Raw genomic sequence first — 12,477 nt, 5'->3', positions numbered from 1 at the left:
GTTTGCTATGCTATGCTTGGAATCTTTGTGAAATTTATGATTTTACTTGTTGCTCTAAGAACCCTAAAAAACACCTTCCCTACCTATGTGAGTTTAATGATAATGAAATGTTATCTTCTTTTGGAAAGGGGTTTTATAGTTACTATGATATCTAACAAATTGAAGAATTTGTCATATTTAAGGGTGCTCATGAAGTTGCTTCTTTGATTGAAAAGTATGATATTACTCTCTACAAATCTGAAAATTCTGACATACTTAAATATTGCTATGAAAACTATGCTCATAATGCCTATGTTAAGGAATTTATTGAGAGAATGACCGTTGCTTTGGAAGAAAATAATGATATACATGAATCTATAGATAATTATGATTCCGATGATTTGATTGAAATATCCCTTGATGAACATGATGCTTGCTATTCTTGTGGCCATGATGCCAATATTTATGAAGATGAATTTGCTATAGTTCCTTATGTTAAACATGAGATCGTTGCTATTGCACCCATACTTGATAGTTCCTTCGATGAAAAGCATGATTGCAATGATGTTATTATAAATTCTCTTGATGTCAATTGTGCTAATAATATGCAAAACCCTAAGCTTGGGGATGCTAGTTTTGCTACGTCTATTACTTGTTGCAATGATCATGATTGGGTTGATTCTTCTTATGATCTTGAAATTTTATTTAAGCCCCATGATGAATATGAGATTGATAATAATGTTTGCAATAATATTGAAAGTGGGTTTGGAATAGTGTCAACTTTAGATCCCACATATTTGGAGAATGTTTAATCTTATGAAGTTTTTGATAAAAGTGGGTTTGGAGAGGTCATGACTTTAGTTAATGTTAATCCCACTATTTTGGAAGAGTGTCAACTTTGCATACATGTGGATCGTGTTAAGAATATGTTTTGTGATAGCTATATTGTTGAATTTGCTTATGATCCTACATTTAATTACTATGAGAGAGGGAAATATGGTTGTAGAAATTTTCATGTTACTAAATTACCTCTCGTTATGTTGAGATTGCTATTGTTTCTCTATTCTTCCTTGCATATGGTAGTTTTTGCTTGCCTTGATAATTTTTTTGCTTATAAAATGCCTATGCATAGGAAGTATGTTAGATTTAAATGTGTTTGTCACATGTTTCATGATGCTCTCTTTGTGTTTCAATTATTATCTTTCGTGTGAGCATCGTTGAAATCTTATGCCTAGCTAGGGGCGTTAAACAATAGCGCTTGTTGGGAGGCAACCCAATTTTATTTTTGTTATTTACTTTTTGTTCCTGTTTAGTAATAAATAATTCATCTAGCCTATGGTTAGATGTGGTTTTATGTTTTAATTAGTGTTTGTGCCAAGTAAAACCTATAGGATCTTCTTGGGTGATAGTTAGTTTGATCTTGCTGAAAAACATAAACTTTCGCACGCACGAGAATAATTTTCATAAATCACAGAAACGTTATTTCAGTTGATTCTTTTTGAAGAATATTAATAAACAAATTATATAGGACTTCCTATTTTGGTCGAATTGTTGTGGTTCCAGAAGTATTCAAAAGTTACACATTTCTACAGATTGTTCTATTTTCGACAGATTCTGTTTTTCGAGTGTTGTTTGCTTATTTTGATGAATCTATGGCTAGTATCGGGGGGTATGAACCATAGAGAAGTTGAAATACAGTAGTTTTAACACCAATATAAATAAAGAATGAGTTAATTACAGTACCTTAAAATGGTGGTTTGTTTTATTTTGCTAACGGAGCTCATAAGATTTTCTGTTGAGTTTTGTGTTGTGAAGTTTTCAAGTTTTTGGGTAAAGATTTGATGAATTATGGAATAAGGAGTGGCAATAGACTAAGCTTGGGGATGCCCAAGGCACCCCAAGGTAAAATTCAAGGACAAACAAAAGCGTAAGCTTGGGGATGCCCAAGGCACCCCAAGGTAAAATTCAAGGACAAACAAAAGCCTAAGCTTGGGGATGCCCCGGAAGGCATCCCCTCTTACGTCTTCGTCCATCGGTAACTTTACTTGATGCTACATTTTTATTCACCACATGATATGTGTTTTGCTTGGAGCGTATTGTATGATTTGAGTCTTTTCTTTTTAGTTTACCACAATCATCCTTGCTGTACACACCTTTTGGGAGACACACACATGAATCGAAATTTATTAGAATACTCTATATGCTTCACTTATATCTTTTGAGCTAGATAATTTTGCTCTAGTACTTCACTTATATCTTTTTAGAGCATGGCGGTGGTTTTATTTTATAGAAATTATTAATCATTGATGCTTCACTTATATTATTTTGAGAGTCCTTTAGAACAGCATGGTAATTTGCTTTGGTTAAAAAATTTAGTCTTAATATGATGAGCATCCAAGATAGGTATAATAAAAACTTTCATATGGAGTGCATTGAACACTATGATAAATTTGATACTTGATAATTGTTTTGAGATATAAAGGTGGTAATGTTAGAGTCATGCTAGTTGGGTAATTATGAAATTGAGAAATACTTGTGTTAAAGTTGGCAAGTCCCATAGCATGCACGTATGGCGAATGTTGTGTGACAAATTTGAAGCATGGGGTGTTCTTTGATTGCCTTCCTTATGAGTGGAGGTCGGGATCGCGCGATAGTTAACTCCTACCAACCCTTTCCCTAGGAGCATGCATAGTAGTACTTTGCTTCGAGGGCTAATAAACTTTTGCAATAAGTATATGAGTTCTTTATTACTAATGTGAGTCCATGGATTATACGCACTCTTACCCTTCCGCAATTTGCTAGCCTCTATGGTACCGTGCATTGCCCTCTTGAGAGTTAGTGCAAACTTCGCTGGTGCATCCAAACCCCGTGATACGATACGCTCTATCACACATAAAACTCCTTATATCTTCCTCAAAACAGCCACCATACCTACCTATTATGGCATTTCCATAGCCATTGCGAGATATATTGCCATGCAACTTTCCATCGTTCTGTTTATTTTGACACGCTCCATCATTGTCATATTGGTTTGCATGATCATGTAGTTGACATCGTATTTGTGGCAAAGCCACCTTTATAATTCTTTCATACATGTCGCTCTTGATTCATTGCATATCCCGGTACACCGCCAGAGGCATTCACATAGAGTCATATTTTGTCCTAAGTATTGAGTTGTAATTCTTGAGTTGTAAATAAATAGAAGTGTGATGATTTCCATTATTAGAGCATTTTTCTCATGTGAGGAAAGGATTATGGAGACTATGATTCCCCCACAAGTTGGGATGATACTCCGGACGAAATAAAAAAAGGAAAAAAAAAGAGGCCAAAGAAGCCCAAATAAAAAATGAGAGAAAAAGAGAGAAGGGACAATGTTACTATCCTTTGTCCACACTTGTGCTTCAAAATAGCATCATGATCTTCATGATAGAGAGTTTCTTATTTTGTCACTTTCATATACTAGTGGGAATTTCTCATTATAGAACTTGGCTTGTATATACCAATGATGGGCTTCCTCAAAATGCCCTAGGTCTTCATGAGCAGGCAAGTTGGGTGCACACCCACTTAGTTTCTTTTTGATGAGCTTTCATACATTTATAGCTCTAGTGCATCTGTTGCATGGCAATCCCTACTCCTCATATTGACATCAATTGATGGGCATCCCCATAGCTCGTTGATTAGCCGCGTCAATGTGAGATTTTCTCCTTTTTTTGTTTTCTCACATAATCTCTATCATCATACTCTACTCCACCCATAGTGCTATGTCCATGGCTTATGCTCATGTATTGCGTGAGGGTTGAAAAGGCTGAAGCGCTTTAAAAAGTATGAACCAATTGCTTGGCTGAAACCAGGGTTATGCATGATGGGAGCATTTTGTGTGACGAAAATGAAGCATGGCCAAACTATATGATTTTGTAGGGATAAGCTTTCTTTGGCTATGTTATTTTGATAAGACATAAACTACTTGGTTTGCATGCTTGAAGTATTACTATTTTCATGTCAATATTAAACTTTTATATTGAATATTTTGGATCTGAACATTCATGCCACAATAAAGAAAATTATATTGAGAATTATGCTAGGTAGCATTCCACATCAAAAATTCTATTTTTATCATTTACCTACTCGAGGATGAGCATGAATTAAGCTTGGGGATGCTTGATACGTCTCCAACGTATCTATAATTTTTGATCGTTCCATGCTATTATATTATTTGTTTTCGATGTTTAATGGGCTTTATTATACACTTTTATACTATTTTTGGGACTAACCTATTGACCAGAGGCCCAGTCCAAATTGATGTTTTTTGCCTATTTCAGTGTTTCGTAGAAAAGGAATACCAAACGGAATCCAAACGCAGTCCAGGAGACTTGGAGTGGACGTCAAGGAAGCAACAAGGTGGCCACGAGGCAGGGAGGCGCTCCCCCACCCTCGTGTGCCCCTCGTGGCTCCCCTGACCGACTTCTTTCGCCTATATATACTCATATACCCTGAAAACATCCAAGAGCACCATGAAACCCTATTTCCACCGCCGCAACCTTTTGTACCTGTGAGATCTCATCTTGGGGCCTTTTCCGGTGCTCCGCCGGAGGGGGAATCGATCATGGAGGGCTTCTACATCAACACCATAGCCTCTCCGATGAAGTGTGAGTAGTTTACCACAGACCTTCGGGTCCATAGTTATTAGCTAGATGGCTTCTTCTCTCTCTTTGGATCTCAATACAAAGTTATCCTCGATCTTCTTGGAGATCTATTCGATGTAATTGTTTTTGTGGTGTGTTTGTCGAGATCTGGTGAATTGTGGGTTTATTATTAAGATTATCTATGAACAATATTTGAATCTCCTCTGAATTCTTTTATGTATGATTTGTTATCTTTGCAAGTCTCTTCGAATTATCATTTTGGTTTGGCCTACTAGATTGACCTTTCTTGCAATGGGAGAAGTGCTTAGCTTTGGGTTCAATCTTACGGTGTCCTTTCCCAGTGACAGCAGGGGCAGCAAGGCACGTATTGTATTATTGCCATCAAGGATAAAAAGATGGGGTTTATATCATATTGCTTGCGTTTATCCCTCTACATCATGTCATCTTGCCTAATGTGTTACTCTGTTCTTATGAACTTAATACTCTAGATGCATGCTGGATAGCGGTCGATGTGTGGAATAATAGTAGTAGATGCAGAATCGTTTCGATCTACCTGTCGTGGATGTGATGCCTATATACATGATCATGCCTAGATATTCTCATAACTATGCACTTTTCTATCAATTGCTCGACAGTAATTTGTTCACCCACTGTAATACTTATGCTATCTTGAGAGAAGCCACTAGTGAAACCTATGGCCCCGGGGTCTATTTTCCATCATATAAGTTTCTGATCTATTTTATTTTGCAATCTTTACTTTCCAATCTATATCATAAAAATACCAAAAATATTTATCTTATTATCTCTATTAGATCTCACTTTTGCAAATGGCCGTGAAGGGATTGACAACCCCTTTATCGCGTTGGTTGCAAGGCTCTTATTTGTTTGTGCAGGTACGAGGGATTTGAGTGTAGCCTCCTAATGCATTGATACATTGGTTCTCAAAAACTGAGGGAAATACTTATGCTACTTTGTTGCATCACCCTTTCCTCTTCAAGGGAAAACCAATGCATGCTCAAGAGGTAGCAGTGAGGACACCGTAAGATCGAACCAATCACAAAGAACCTCTTCCCATTGCAAGAAAAATCAATCGAGTTGGCTTAACTAAACCAAAGATTCGGAGAAGAAATACGAGGCTATAACAATCATGCATATAAGAGATCAAAGAGAAGAATCCATCTAGCTACTGCCTACAGACCCATAGGTCTATGGTGAACTACTCACGCGTCATCGGAGGAGCACCAATGAGGGTGATGAACCCCCTCTGTGATCGTGCTCCCTCCGGCAGAGTGCCGGAAAGGGCCCCTAGATTGGATCTCATAGTTTTGGAACTTACGGCGGCTGGAATTGGGTTTTGATTGCTCTCCTATGGCTTCTGGAATATTTGGGTATTTATAGAGCTGAGAGGCGGTGCAACAGAGCTCTATGGGCCCCACCACCCATCAGGGCACGCCTGGGCCTCCTGGCATGCCCTAGTGGGTTATGGGACCCACGGGCCTTCACTCGTCCACTTCCTTGGCTCCCAAGTTGTCGTCTGGTCAAAAAAAATCTCCAAAAAGTTTTGCTGCGTTTGGACTCCATTTGATATGGATATTCTGTGAAGTAAAAAACAAGCAAAAACAGCAACTGACACTGGCACTATGTCAATAGGTTAGTCCCAAAAAATGATATAAAGTTGTTATAAAATGAATGTAAAACATCCAAGAATGATAATATAACAGCATGGAACAATCAAAAATTATAGATATGCTGGAGACGTATCAGCATCCTCAAGCTTAATTCCTACACGTCCTCGAGTAGGTAAATGATAAAATTAGAATTTTTGATGTGGAATGCTGCCTAACATGTTCATCACATATTATTTTCTTTTGTAGCATGGACATTTGGACTTTTAGATGGTTCAAAGCAATAGTCTATATTTGACATGAAGCATTCAATACTCAAGCATATCAACAAGTAACCATGTCTTTCAAAATATCAACACTAAATAAAGTTATCCCTAGACCATCATGCTCAATCATTGATCCATTCACGAAATACACCCGAATATTAGCTACATCCAATGCACAAGTATGATCGTAGTGCTACCTAGTTGGCGCTTTATAAGAGAATATGGAGACTCAAAATAAAAATAAAAATTGCATAAAGTTAAAGGATAGGCCCTTCATAGAGGGAAGTAGAGATTTGTAGAGGTGCCAGAACTCAAAGCTTAAATTGAGAGATAAAAAATTTTGGGAGGCATACTTTTCCCGTCAACGAAAATGACCGAGTAGTTCCCAATACTTTCCATGCTAGATACATCATAGGTGGTTTCCAAACATAACATAAAGTGTATTCCTTTTTCCATGGCTAGCTGTATCGACGGGTGTCTTCCATACCAACACTTTTCAAAGAATTTATTATTTGACAAAATAAAGTAAATTTCTTTTTCATTTCAGGATTGTGCATCCCTATTACCGCCATACTCTTGTGCAGTGACAAGTGAATAAACACTTATCTTGAGAATAACACATCTAGCATGGAAAAATATTGGCCACCCCCTGCCGTTTGATGAGCGGTACGGACACACAAAAAGGAAATTCATTTTGAAAATTAGAGATGGCACGTACAATTTTACTTGGAACGGCACGGAAGTACCGCATATATGTAGGTATGGTGGACTCATATGGCATAACTGGGTTTAAGGATTTTGGATGCACAAGTAGTATTCCCACTTAGTACAAATGGAGGCTAGCAAATAGATTAAGAAGCAACCAACCAAGAAACGAAAATTCACATAAACGAGCATTGAGCATAACTAACACCAAATAATGCACCACAAGTAGGATGTAATTTCGTTGCATAAATATTGACTTTCGTGCTTGCATAGGGAATCACAAACCTTAACACCAATATTCTTACTAAAGCATAATTACTCACCAACATGACTCACATATTACTATCATCATATCTCAAAACTATTACAAAGAATAAAGTTTATTTTGTACAATGATCTTCATGAAAGTTTTCATTATATCCATCTTGAATATCTATCACTTTGGGACTAATTTCATATGTTGCAATTGCTTTTGACAACTCAAATAAATTTAAGTGAAGAACATGAGCATAAAAAATCATCTCTCAAAATAATATAAGTGAAGCATGAGAGAATTTCTTCAAATATTTACTAACTCTCAAATTAATCTAAGTGAAGCATGAGAGTATTTCTTCAAAAAAAATTAATGCACATCGTGCTCAAAAAGATATAAGTGAAGCACTAGAGCAATTTCATAGCTCAAAAAATTTAAGTGAAGCACATAGAGCAATTCTAACAAATCATAGCATAATTTCGGTTCTCTCAAATAGGTGTGTCCAGCAAGGATAATTGCGACAAACTAAATATCAAAACAAGCAAAGACTCATATAATACAAGACGCTCCAAACAAAACTCATGATATGTGACGATTAAAAATATAGCGCCAAGTAAAACTGTTGATGGTTATTAGAAGAAAGAGGGGATGCCTTCCGGGGCATCCCCAAGCTTAGTTGCTTGGTTATCCTTGAATATTAACTTGGTGTGCCATGGGAATCCCAAAGCTTACGCTCTTTTCACTTCTTGTTCCTTCATCCATCGTGATCTCACCCAAAACATGAAAAATTCAATCACACAAAATTTAATAAAACCTTTGTGAGATCTGTTAGTATGATAAAGGAAATCACCACTTTAAGTATTGTTGCAAACCCATACATATTTTATCATTGTATTATACCTACTTTATTCTAGCTTTACCATGGCTAATACCCCCGATACAATCCATAGATTCATCAAAATAAGCACATAATGCAAGGAAAACAGAATTTGACAAAAACAGAACAATCTGTAGTAATCTGGACTTTGACCATACTTATGTAACTCCAAAAATTATGAAAAATTAGGAAAACGTAGGAAAATTGTATATAAATATTGTGTAAAAAGTTCAGAATTTGTCGGACCTTCCGTGATTTTTAATAATTCAGATACTGGACGCAAAAGTTTTTGTTTTTCAACAAGATCAACTCAACTATCACCCAACATGATCTCAAATGCTTTACTTGGCACAAACACTAATTAATACATAAAAACACAGTAATAAAAGTAGCATAATTGTGCAAACACTAAAGAACAGAAAGAAAAAGGTAAAAATAATTTTATTCATTGGGTTGCCTCCCAACAAGCGCTATCGTTTTATGCCCCTAGCTAGGCATAATGCATAGATTCAAGTATTGTCGTCTTTCGTTTTTGGTACATAGGTTGCCCTCATGATTGATTCATATGGTGGCTTAATTCTTGTTCTAGGGAAGTGTTCCATACCCTTTTTTAGTGAAAATTGAAATTTAATATTGCCTTCTTTCATATCAATCACGGCACCTATAGTGCGTAAAAAACTGATCTACCAAGTATGATGGGACAAGACGAATTGCAATCAATATCAAGAACAATAAAAATCTATGGGCACACAATTCCTATTTGCAATAATAAGAACATCATTAATTCTTCCCAAAGGCTTCTTAATAGTAGAATCTGTCAAATGCAAATTAACAGAACATTCTTTAATATTGGTAAGACCAAGCACATTACATACAGATTTTGGAATTGTGGAAACACTAGCACCCAAATCACATAAATCAAAACATTCATGATGTTTAATCTTGACTTTAATGGTAGGTTCCCATTCATCATATAATTTTCTAGGAATTGAAATCTCTAATTCCACCTTTTCTTCTAAACCTTTCATCATCGCTTCTACAATATGTTTAGTAAAAGCTTTATTTTGTTCATAGGCATTGGGTGAATTTATCATGGATTGCAACAAAGAAATAAATTCAATTAAAGAGCAACTATCATAATTAAAGTCTTTGTAATCCAAAAGAGTGGGCACATCACTAGATAAAGTTTTGACCTCTCCAAACCCACTTTTATCAATATTTTCAACAAGATTTTCACCCTCCGAATTATGAGGGCGCCCTCTAGCTAAAGTTGACTCTTCTTCAGTCCTCTTTTCATCAAGTTTAATATTAATAAACAAGGAATCAATAGAAGAAACACCAATCATTTTAAGATCTTCATCATTGTTATGAAAGCAATCAGTAGAAAACAATCTTTCTAAAAATTCTCTTTTCGCTCTAAGCATAGCGGTTATTTTCTTACTTTCATCCACAGAAACATATAAAACTTTAATTGATTCATTCACATCAACCTTGTGGAAAAATTTTAATCTTGAGATCTCTACATCATGCGAAATTATATCAATACTTCTAGACATATCATCAATCTTATTCAACTTTTCTTTTCTATCGTAGTATAGAAAACTTTTTGAGCATTGATAAATTCTTTCATATTATTCTCAAGATCAGAGGGGTTCCTATTATTATTGTAAGAAGAATTACCATAGGGATTGCCATAATTATTAGAGGAATTTTCAGGAGAAGGCCTAGGATTAAAATTACCTCTATAAGCATTGTTATTAAAATTGTTTCGCGAGACAAAATTCACATCTACGGGATCACTATTTTGCTCAATCAAAGTAGACAAAGGCATATCATTAAGATCAATAGGAGCATTTTTACTAGCAACCAATTATATAAGAGCACCAACTTTTTCATTCAGAGTAGTAATTTCTTCAATCGAATTAACTTTTTTACTAGTAGGTGCCCTTTCGGTATGCCATTGTGAATAATTTGCCATAATATTATCTAGCAATTTAGTAGCTTCACCCAAAGTAATCTCCATAAAAGTACCACCCACGGCGGAATCTAAAAGATTTCTAGAGACAAAATTCAATCCCGCATAAAAATTTTGTATAATCATCCAAAGATTTAAACCATGAGTAGGACAATTTCTTAGCATCAATTTCAATCTTTTCCAAGATTGTGCAACATGTTCATGCTTAAGTTGCTTAAAATTCATGATTTGGTTTCTTAGGAAAATAATTTTCGCGGGTGGAAAATACTTAGTAATAAAAGCATCTTTGCACTTATCCCAAGACTCAATACTATTGCGAGGCAAAGAAGAAAATCAATTTTTTGCACGATCCCTCAAGGAGAAAGAAAATAATTTGAATTTCACAATATCATTGTCCACATCTTTTTTCTTTTGCATGTCACACAATTCTATGAATGTGTTTAGATGGGACGCGGCATCCTCATTAGGAGTACAGGAAAATTAGTCATTCATAACAAGATTCAACAAAGCGGCATTAGTATCACAAGACTCCGCACTAGTGGCGGGAGGAGCAATCGGAATACTAACAAAATCACTATTATTAGTATTGGAAAAATCACATAATTTGATATTTTCTTGAGGCATCTTGATGCAGAGCATCCCTCGCTCATCCTCATGGACGTACCTACATCTCCCTCAACACCACTTGGACCCATGACAAGAGCTCGAGCAAAGGCTATCGAAGATAAGGTGAACTCGCTCCTCTCTGAACTTCCGCTTTCTACTCATGAGACATGGCTACTACCTCATGCGGAGACTCTGTGTGTGATCAGGTACTTGGAGGAGAGCCATGGGACAGCTACACTCAATGGCCAAGATGGCGAGAACACCAAGTGTGAAGATCAAGAGGAAGGACTGCTTTGGAAGCTATAGGACCCGGACAACCGGCCAGGCACGGACGTCCGACCCCTGGAGGATGCTACAGCCGAGAAGAGAAAGGCAGGCCAGAGCTACAAGCCTCGAATGACCGGCCCAGCCCGGTCGACCGGCCACTCCCAGGCTCCGGACGATCGAGCCCTTACGGACGACCGTGCCAGCGACCACAGAACGGAAATTACGAAAATCCAAAGGCGTCCGGACGACTGTGCCAGCGACCACAGAACAGAATCTGCGGACATCCGAGGAAGCCCGGACGTCCGGGACCCCGCAAGCCTCCGGACGACCGGCGCCCCACGGACGTCCGGACCCTGGCTGCGTCCAGCTACGGGTTGAGGCCCATGTACCCCTTCACTTCGCCCCTCTTTTGCACTAAGACTATATATAGACCACTCCCACCTCCTAGATAGGGTTAGCATTGTGATAGCTCATTTGAGATAGAGCATTGCTCATCCGTACCGGATCTACTCCACGTGAGGGACCGCGCCTCTTCGGAGAAGATCCATCCGGATTCAAGGCCTCCATCCAGAGAAGACAATCAAGACCTCCTCACGGAGAAGAACGGTTACTCTTGTATCTTCCTTTGTTGGCTTTGGATCTCGTGTCACTTTGTGCTTTCGGTGATCTAGCCCTTGTGTGATCAATCACTTGTCGGTTGAGTGTTTATCTTGTTTGTCCTCGTGATTTCCCTCGTGTTCTTTCGTGTGTTCTTCGTGTTTCCCCGTAGGATCCACTCCAAACGTGAAAGATCGGCCCCTAGGGTTCCACCATACATCATCTTGGTATCATGAGCCACGTTGATCACGTTTTTGGAGCCCCTACTCCGTGTTTTCTAGCTTGATTTTGTTGATTTCTTCCTAAATCCGAAAATCCCCACCAAAAATAGCCCCAAAAAAATTTTGTGATTTGTTAGTCAGTTGAAATTTTGTTGGATTTGGTCCATGGATTTGTGTTGCCATGTGTAGATATAGCTTTCCCCATCCTCCCCACCCTTTTCCATCCACAAATCTGCTCGATTTCGACTTCACCACTTCCGTCCAACCCGAAATTGTGTTGTTCATCCCGCGCCCGATTTTCACCCAGAACACGGACGACCGGATCCAGCCGGACGTCCAACGACCTCCGGACGACCGTGACCACCCGGACGTCCGGGCAACTCTGACGAAACTGAATTTTTTTTCAGTTCGGCCACCACCACATCCACACCTTCCACCACATCTTCCAAACCCACACACACCA

The sequence above is a fragment of the Triticum aestivum genome, chromosome 1B (assembly GCF_018294505.1).
Source record: "Triticum aestivum cultivar Chinese Spring chromosome 1B, IWGSC CS RefSeq v2.1, whole genome shotgun sequence".
Taxonomy (NCBI): Eukaryota; Viridiplantae; Streptophyta; class Magnoliopsida; order Poales; family Poaceae; genus Triticum; species Triticum aestivum.
Note: the sequence above shows the minus strand (reverse complement) of the source record.